An 8502-nucleotide genomic window follows, 5' to 3' on the forward strand; every position below is an offset into this window, starting at 1 on the left:
GCAAACTCATCTGAACCTTTAAAACTGTATGAACTTCTTAAGTTGTTCGACTGTTATTTGTGTGAAATATTGTGTGTGTGGTTTAATTTGGGAAATACACCTGTTTTAAAGACACTACACTGCCAGTAGGTTGGGGTCACTAGTTTATAGTGAGGTTCAAGATAAATCAATGTTTACACCACGTATATTTTTCCCCGATTGGCAAAAGTCTTCAAGAAAGGACGATGACCATATGTTGCCAAGTGTGCAACGCGTTGTTGGAGGAATAAAAAAGCTTGACACTTGTGCGATCCGGTGTGACACAGACTGTAATATGCATTACAAAATAATACAGATGTAATAGTTGATGTTAGCTTCATTCTTACATTTCTTTCGACTGTTTGTTTACGAGTGACGATGCATGTACAAACATACGTAGCATTACTAAATATAATGTGAAGTTTCAGAATGTAACATCATATTTTTATAATCATTTGGTTCCATTCATTAATTAAATTACTGACAGAATCTGCTATCTTTTAACAGAATTTTGAGAAGATAATGAAATCCACATTTTCCCGACTTCCCTAAAACTCCACATGGACGGAAAAAATACGATGAACACACACACACACAGACAGCATGTCCCAGTCGACCTACCTATGGCAGGTTAATAGACATTTCTTGCCGTGCATGGTGTGGATGGAGGTTGTTTCAAATCAATACAGATCACAAACTTGTTCAAATTCAGCTGCCATCGGCACAGATGGTACGAAAACGAGGGAGGTAACCAACTCCTCCTGGCTGTAGCCAAGCTGTTGTGATCTTGGCTTAACCTACTTGAGTCACAGCGTGCTTGTGTGTGAGGGTCAGAGGGTCGCAAGTTCACGGACGCCTTGACAGATATAAACATAAACAGACAGGTTTGTATATTTAAATATACGTATATGACCTGCACACAGGTACACCGATAAATCAACGATTACACGTCAGCTTACCCGGGAACGTGCGCGCGAGCTCACACACACACACTCGACTATCCCTCGATTGTATGTATTAATGATTTGTATGTGTTTATTGTACTTTGAACCTCTAGGGTAAATATGTTCTATATTCTAAAATATATAGTATATAACAAATGCTGTAGATTCTTTTTTAAAAACTTTGTAATAAAAAACATTATGGACTAATGTAAATAAACAAATCAATAACTAAAGAAGGGCATAGCACCAAGGAAGAACCTTCTTTGATAGAGGTGAAGAAAACGGACAAGAGATATGATGGAAAAATCTTGATGCTCTCCAAAAGTATCGTTCCAAGAAACATAACCTTCACTCAAGCCTAACCGGGAAACTTTAACATTAATAATAAACTTCTGCTACAGGTCTCAGCCCGTCTAGACACGAAAAACATCGCCATAACAATGAATAACTCCAGGCTGATTTATGCCGCAGCAAATGGTCAGAGAGGATTTTATTTGTTTACAGAGCCGCAGGATCCAGTCACTCGACCCTGGTCCTCCCCGCATTGATGAACAAGTTTAATAAGACGACCCCGGCTGCGGAAAGGGTGGGACAACCCCGTCACGACCACAATGGCGGGGATGAAGAGTTATCTCGAGGCATGCGCAAGACGCTTCATGCAGTCGACAGGAGTGTATGAAGAGCAGATGATGAAGTGATCCCTGGGCCAGAAGGGTGATCCATTGCACAACATGCCCACCGAGAGTAGAAACGAAACCTTCATGCATACACTTATCACCGGGATTGAAGGCATCTCGCTAGGTGGCCATTTGCAAAGCAGGAGGCTCGGTCGTTATAGAATTCAATACACTTTCTGGGGAATGCACAGATTGAAGTAGGAAGGAGAAAGTAGGTGAGAGTAATGGAGAGAAGGACAGAGAAAGGGACAGAGAAAGAGAAAAATAATTCAATGAATGTTTACAACAGTCGTGTAAAGGATTTTATAATTTTTCGATGATATTCCTAAAACTTCTGTCCCAACTTTTGACGAAATTGTTCAACTACATTAGTACATTTTTGTCGGTACACTTGGCATTCATCTTAAACTCTAAAATTCCTTCTAACGAGTGTCGTATGGCACAAATATCACTAAAATAAAAATAATAGACTGGCAAACAATTCTAATTAGAATAACAGGTGAAATATGTGTGACTGTCGTCAAACAGAAAATCGAAGTGACGACCACAAACATTCAAACTTCAGATGACAGGTATGAATGTACAGCTCGTTCAAAAAAAAAAAAAAAATTAAGAACACTTTCAGAAGTCGGGCAATTTAAACTTTACCATTGCGAAAGTTTACTTTATCGAAACAGAATTTCTTGTTGTGGGTTAAGTAGCCATTCAATATTGCCAATAAGTGACTTGCGAATTAAAAAGCAAAAATTATGTCGAAATAAAAGGTTAAAAGATTAAAAGAAATAAATCAACACTAAGCTAGGCACTGAAGAAAGAACAAGATAATCCAGTTGGGCCATCGCGAACTCACGGCACTTGACTCTCTGTGTTCCCAATCATCCCTCCAAACACGTGAAGGAAGGAAAGTATGGTATATCTCTACAGGATCGTTGTCTTATCCTCTCAATGTCACCTTCCAGGAAAACTACTCCACAGTCTTAGAGCATAGCAGCTTCGCGGAGCTCTCGCCTTTCCCCTCCCATTCCCCCTTCCTTTCCCCTACCCACCGCCCGCTTATCCCTTCGCCTCCTTTTCCCTCCTTCTTATCCTCGGAGCTGATGGGATCGTGCTTGTGTCGACATCTTGGTAAACATGGCGTGCGTCCCAATGAAAGACTTCTTTCATCAGCGCCACCTACCGCCAGCGGCCGCTTCCGACAGATTTCCCTGATGGCCTGAAATTTAATAATGATGATGAATTCGACTGGGGAGTGAAAAAAGTGTACTTGGACCGACTTACGATGCGCCTCCAGTCTGTTTGTGACAGTTTTGAATATCGTTGTTGTTCTTGAGAAATGGCCAATAGTTTGCGCAATGTTCGCACGCGCTGGAATATTCACCCACCGCCATGTTGTGTTACGTCACTTCCTGCAATATTAGGTTCGATTACTGATCATTGATGTCTCGCTAACTCCTTTAGGGATACCATTATTCGTTCCCGAACAGTATCTCATATTTTCTTACCTTCTAATCCTTCCTGCCTGCTTTGTTTGTTGAGAAATAATTCTTAGTACGCGTAGGTATTTTACAAACAAATAAATGCAAAAGTTGTTTACAAATCACAGCTAACGCCAGCTAATGTTATTTTTTATATTAATAAATGTTAAAAGAATTTAAGAACCTTATACGATCTTCATACACACACATGGACAGTATATATATATACACACAGATATAATTTTGGAATATCACTTCCATCTGTGTCATATCTACATATATTGCATTACACAGATTAAGCTTCTCTCACACGTCCACACACTTTCAGCTATTCTTCCTGACAACCAAGAAAAAAAGATCCCCAAATACATCCGCATCTACAAAGACAGCCGCCCAGCAAATATACAAAGGAGTCCTGTGGAAGATGGTTAGGCGAGCAAACATGATCATGGACCAACCGCATACCTCGCAGTTCCGGTCTGGTCTTAATCTGTTTTAGACGCCATTTTTTCAAAGGACGATCAGCTCGCATCCCGAAATCTTGAGTTCAAATAATTAAGCGCGGCGACCGGCCAACAGACGCAGGGAGATCGATGGCGGAAAGTCAACACTGAACGCGCGAGAAACTTTCTACTCCTCCCACCCCCGCCTTCGGTGTCCAGCAATGCACGGCGATGTGTAGCCCTATCATCAACCTTTTTTCTGTTCGGTTGTTGGGAATTTCTGAGTCGGAGTCTGACTGCTGTCGTGTCTGTTGAGTAACAAAGTATTTTTGAGCATTGCACACCGCATGAGCAAAAAATCCAGCAGAAGGGGGATAGGCCATGCGAATGGTGACCACAGTAAAACGCCCGGATGTGTAAAGTTCCTCGATGGTCAAAGTCCTTCTGTACAAACATCCTAAATTCTCACTTAGCTACTGTTCTTATGTATTAACGCCCGCTCCTAAACGTGTTCCCTTTTGGTATTCTTATACTCATTCAGACCATTTTGAGTCAATCTACAAAGTCACGTGTCACCATTTAGGAACAGAAAAGGGGACAACTCAGTAATGTGTTTGACTGTGGAGCAGAAGGTCGCTAGGTCTAGCAGGGAAAAACTCCTCCGCCCACACAGCTGCAGCTGCAGAGTATATAAATCTGATTCATTAGGAAAGTTAAAGGCGACTGCAGTGATGATTTGGATCCTGTCATCCACCTGTGATCTAGACACGACGAATCACTTACAATTCCTGCCTCTATCACCACTCCTCGGGACTTTTAACCTATTTACTGACGAACAGAAGTTTACAAAACAGACAAATGGAAAACTAACCATCATCTGTTTCTCTCTTTCTTCTCTCCGAACAATAACTCAACGAATAAAAGCTAAACAAATGAATTCCACCACTCAATTGTGTTCGAAAAGAAATTTTCCTATGCAGGAAGAATGATCGTAGCATGCAAGCGGTTAAACACCATACTAGAAGGAGTTTGGCTTTTGCAGAAACCACTTAGCATCTGCCTATGAGGCTACCGTCTTTGCTGGAGGGGGACAGGCGGGTAGCGAGTCCACGCCTCTTTGCCGGCAACTTAATTACGGCGTAAATGTGGTTAAAGTGCTGAAGTAAGCCCTTTGAAAACGCACCGTGTAGGCGCTTTTGCTTCGGGAAATGCGTCTTCCCGTTGCCCCAAACAGTCTTTCTCTCGCGCCTCGCCTTTGACGCTCGGCGAGCTGTTTCGCGCCTCGCCCTCGGCGAACTCTTGTCAACCCTGCCGGACACGGAGGATGGCAGAGGAACCAGGCGTGTTCAATAGTAGTTAACACGGGAAATAAAATAGAATAAAGGCCAAACTAAACCAAAACATGGAACAAAATTGAGCCTGTCTGCCTTCGCATCTCTGAATGAGGGGCTGAATTCAATAGCAGTTAACGTAGGAGAAAAATAAACTAGGATAAACTAAACAACATTATCCGGCAAAATAAACATTTTAAAATGAGACTTAAAATTTAAAACAGGAAAAACAATGTAAAATGAAAAGAAAATAATGCACAGTAAAATGATATAAAATAATTTGAAAAGAAAAATAAGCAGGAAGGAAGGTACCCATGTGTAATGTCCCAGACGCAAAATAATTAAAACAATTTTAAGCGAACAAAGCACGATTTCGGTCAGGTTTTTTTTTTTCTTTTTTTTTTTTTTTTAGTTTGAAAGTTGAACTATCCACCCCACACAGAGACACTTTTATGTTAAGGTCGTGGCATTCTCTGTCTGTCTTGAGCCTCAGATAAACACGGGGTCAGATTGTTGCTTCAGACTCCTCCAGCACTTGATGAGTTTCTTGCGAGCTTTCGTCTGGGTGAAGGGACGAGGGAGTGATGGCTGACAGCGAGAACTTCAGCGGTCTTTTACAGTCAGGTCTGCGACACTCAGGTGTGCTTAATCACAGGTCACAGATGTCATCGACGATGTATACCTGCACTTGCGACTGACGGGAAGGGGGAGGAGGTTGCTTTCACAGGGACAGAATTTACACACTATGGAATTGAGACAGGTGGTGGTCATAAAACCTTACATCATGCGAAAAATCAGCATTTTATAGTGTGTCTAAAACAGGAGCTTGCCACGATTACAGAAGAAAAATATCGCGAGTGACCAGATTTCAAAGTTCGTCCTTAATGGATCGGTCGGTAGGTTTGCGATTTTGTCAGTAAGGAAGAAAGGACGAAACAGCCAGACTACAGACAGCAATAATACAAGAAGCAACCTGATGGAAGAAAGATGCGGAGGTTTGGTGCCTAATGGTGACTCACCACCTGAGGCAATTTTACGATTAAATGCAGCTGACCTTTCTAGACTGTTTTCGTGGAAAGAAATAATTGCGTGTCTGAGACAAGATTCGAACACAGAGAAGCCAGTTCTCGCTGTCATGTCATGTCATTCTACCTGGTGGCTGGTAGCAGTCGTAGGGGAGAGCTGAGGAAGCTTCTGTAAATCCATGCGAACCGGAACGGTCTTGGGCCTGACCTATGTAGGCTGACCTTTCATGGGGTAATGTTAGAAGACGTGTATCTCGAGAACCGAACGGAGCTGTTTACCCAGTTTTTAGGAAAGAGTATCTTGTACTGTGCTTCACCAAGTCATTAGAAAAAAAGTACCATTACATTTTTAATTTATAAAAAAAAAACAACATAGTTTAGAGAGGATGGAGTGTCGCGCCATGAATTACCAACGAACAAGAAAAATCGGCGACAATTTGAACCTGATCTGTTCGCGGACATCACATTTTCGGGGTCGTCCTGAGCGCACACCCCTGCCCGTGTAGAGTCTGAGAGAAGATACTGAGGTTTGCATCAGAGGGCGAAGAGAGACGATCACATATGCGACCTGGAGGGTTGAGGATGTCCCCCTACACACTTTTTGGTATGAAGGGGGTTCTAGTTGGAGGATGGAGGGAAGGGTCAACGAAAATGGTTTTCAGGCGAGAGGTTTCCAGAAGTCTGGCAGCTGCACAAGTTCCGTCATGCGCATTCCGTCTTCGACATGCTGACTGGAAAATCGAAGGCACAGCTCAATAGCGGACTTCCTAATATGCACACACACACACACATGCACACACGCACGCGCGCATACACACTCATACAATCGCGTATACATACACAACCAAACATGGAGGTTCTACAAATCATCTTCAGGACCATGTCATGGCTAGAAACAAGAGTTTTAGTGCTTAGAGTAGGTCACACATCCGGGTAATGTAAGGTCATCCTGATATTACAGCCTAGCTTAAGGTTACATGTTTTATGATGGCCAGCTAGTCTAAAGAGTAATACTATTTGGGTTGGGTCACAGGTCACCGGAGAGTAAGTGCGCCACTTCGCCGGTCTGGCAGACGGATCTGCACACGGCACCACCAATCCTTGCTTCCCGCCAACCAATATGTCGATTCTGGAACTTTGGGGCTCTGCGAAAATAGTCGACTGACAGAAAGGAAAGGGTATTGACCCTGACTTATGCAGTCGACGGAGTTTCTTAGGGCCGGCGGCGGTGGCCCATTGACCACAGGAGGGTGTAGGTATGGTCAGCTGAGGGATCAAAGTTCAAAGAAAGAGATGGTGCTGTCTTGCCTTCAAAAGCCAGAGTAACTTTCTTTCACTAACCCTCGGAATTAATCAGGTTGTCTTTGATTGGACTTGTAAATGTATGTGGGATTTGAAGCGTAAATAATTATTGTTTATTTGACCTCAGGCCTCCGATTTGACCTGAGAAAAAAATGGAGCATGGAAGAAAGGAAAGACAAGAGAAGGAAGGAAACTGCAGATTGAATTAAGTAAAAGCCCACACATCATCAAGCCTTACACACACGCACACACACACAAAACACAGAAACAGAAGAGGCATATATCTCCATTAATATTCAAACTAGCTGTTTATTAATACCTTTTTTCTGTCTTGTACAAGAGGTTAGAAACGACCTTTCATTTTTCCCCCCATTTTATAATCTTGTATCTTTGTAATTATCTTCTCGCGTGTCAATGAGAGGTACAAGCTTATTAACTCTCAATCAGGAGACGTTTTAGAAACAGTTTTTAAGGCAGGTCATCTTATTTTTGGAAATTGAATTTCAAGCCCTTGATTTGGCTCGAATGGAAAGGGTTAAGAAAAAGCCGCACCGTGTTCTGGAACTTCTGGAACTCATCAGAACTTTGACTGAAAATAATCAAGAAGCATGACCTTTTCCTGCTCTCCTTTCCCACCCACCCCTAACACTGTCTAAGAAATGGGCGTCTCCATATTTTCCGTTATAGTTTATTTTTTCTCTGTCCATTTTTTTTAATGCCGTACTAATTTCTCGCGTGGCTAGCTTAATTAATCCTGAAGTCGATTGATATTTTTAGACCTTAATGACGAGCAACTTTTAGTATCAGTCGCCTAAGTGTTGTCCTTGGCATTGAAGGTTTTTTTTCCAAAAGGTTTCTCTGATCAGAATATTAGGGATCAAAGTGTTGCAGGTAGTAGAAAGAAAGAATAAAAAACAACGAAAATAGATGGGTTTTCCTGCAAACTCATTTCCGTCTCCATAGTGACGAGAGCTTGATACTATGATACTAATTCTCATACACTCTCAAATGAAGGAGGAAAACCCACAATGCATAGAAGAAAGCAAAAGAAAAGGATGAAAAATAAGGGACAAAACCCCCCCCAAAAAAAAAACAAAGGCAGGGAGAGCAAAATAAGAGGGGAGGAACTATAAAGGATGGGTAAAAATCATTATCTTTTCTTCTATTAACATCTCATGTTCTGTAGAGCAAACTCCTGTAATATGCAGCCGTCCAAATCCCAATGAAGTACCTCCCGTGAGGCACAAGGTAACTGAAGAATGTCAAGGTGCTGACAGCATCTGGCAG

This window comes from Pomacea canaliculata, linkage group LG13, assembly GCF_003073045.1.
Source record: "Pomacea canaliculata isolate SZHN2017 linkage group LG13, ASM307304v1, whole genome shotgun sequence".
NCBI lineage: Eukaryota > Metazoa > Mollusca > Gastropoda > Architaenioglossa > Ampullariidae > Pomacea > Pomacea canaliculata.